The following is a 2069-nucleotide window of genomic DNA, read 5'->3' as shown; positions in this document are numbered from 1 at the left end:
CGCAGAAAATAGTTTGGCGGGCCGCCATTTGGACAGCACTGAACGTCTTTTTCAAAATTCTAATTTGTACCTTATAATTTTTTTGTGCCAATTTTACCCCTATACGGGTAACTTTGACAAGTAATTTATAAGGCTTGTTTTTACAAATTTCGTACTAAATAGAGGCAACATTGGTACCTAAAAGTATTTTTAAAAATATTTTACAATATTTGTTGGTTTATTAAAACCATTAATTGTGCACAGGAAAACTGACATCCATAGATTACAAAAATTGAGTGAAGAAAATTACAAAAATAGAGTGTTGAACAGAATTTGAAGTGCTCAATCAGAGAGGCACATTGAACATTCATAGTAGGGATCTGTAGTGTTCTCATTACAATTGTCACACACCCTATTTAAACAGTTCACACACTGAACCCAATCCGGGCCTGAAAAAGTACTCCAGAGACAGGAACAAACGAGACATTTGTCTTCGTTTGAGGATATCTTCGCAGCCGAAGTCGAAGATTGTCCAGGATCATCTTGGCTTCCTGACGAAGCAAACTCTGCACCTAAATTTGCACCCGGAATAATAATCTTTCCTCGTTTCTTTCGCGGTTCCTTCTCTTGACCTCAACTCCTGTAGCATCTCTTGAAGACATTTGTCCAGACAACTTCTAATTGATTGTCCCTCTTCTGCATCCGGTATTTTTTGCAAAACAACTGACGGATTAAACGGAACAAGTCCAGTAGCTCGAGATCCAGATAGTACAATGTTCTCCTTAGGTCTCATTTCATCCCAAAGTCGTCTTAACAGCAGCGGAAAATGCTCCTTGGGTAAACATCCTGATACTCTGCTCTCCTTCCTCCAGATGATCTTCATGGGACGGAACACATCCACGTCTAGAGGCTGTGTAATATGTGTAGAATTCGGAGTAACGTCGTGAAGTAGATTTGATTCTCCTTGCAGGCTTTTATTACAGTAGGTGAAAAATGTGACTCCAAGTTGTCTCCAACTAACAATTTCTTTCCGTCCGTCTTCTGGGCGTGTGGTAAAAGGATCGTGAAAAATCAACGCTCAAATGTTCTGGATTCAAACCAACAAGTGTTCGTACAATCGTAGAAAGTTACTACAGGGCCACCCTCTGACCAGCCTTTATAAAGATTTTTGGCTTTGTACACAACAAATGGCGCTATCAGTTCTCCGCCTGCAGTGAGGCTCACCAGAAGAGATAAATTCATTTTAGAATGATCCTGCACTCTCTCCACTCTTTTCGTACCCTGCGGTACCAACACTTTCTTTGAACCAGGGTCGTCCGATAAGTTTGTTTCATCAAAATTGTACACTAGGGAAGGCTCTACTGAATCTAGCGCATCCTTTATCCTGGTAAAATAATCTGCCACTGCTCTTTTAAGTGATTTTGGATTGTTTCCCTGCTTATATTATACTTTTTGCTGGCTTCGTTTTGTGACATGCCGTTTCTAACATCCTGAACTGCCCTTTGTAGATCTTCATCTGTATAACGTTTATATCTTCTCTTTCCATTTCCTTTCTCATAAGTTCTGATCATCTTGAAAGAAAGGAAGAAATACAGCACACAACTAACTGTGACTCCAGTCTACTCTGTAATGAACCTCGAAAGAGGCTAGAGTTTGTAAAATGGCGGTATCGTTCGTATTGCAAATAGTAAAAATAATAATAATAATATAATAATAATAATAATAATAATGTACGGTACTGTGTTTGTCTAATTGTTGGTCAATGTTGAAGTAATTGTTGGAAACCCGATTAAAGAAAAAAGAGCTAAAAGGAGAGAGAAAATTTTGCTTGGAACAACGTTACCAAATTTACTCCCTCTATGCCAATGTTCCTCCATTTTACGGTATTCATAAATATAATAGGGGGCCCACATGAGCTTTGGGAGGGCGGACCCCCCGGCCCCCTTAGGATCGGCGCCCTTGGTAGTGACTAACTGTACATATTTCATTTTAAAAACGCAAAGTGTATGTGAATTCTTCTATCTACCCAACTTTATTTTTCAGTCATAGTTAATTAAATTTTATTTTACTAAATTCATTTTCTTCTGAAG

This window comes from Thermobia domestica, chromosome 2, assembly GCF_964235325.1.
Source record: "Thermobia domestica chromosome 2, izTheDome1.hap1.1, whole genome shotgun sequence".
NCBI classification, from domain to species: Eukaryota; Metazoa; Arthropoda; class Insecta; order Zygentoma; family Lepismatidae; genus Thermobia; species Thermobia domestica.
This window is presented reverse-complemented; position numbering follows the sequence as displayed.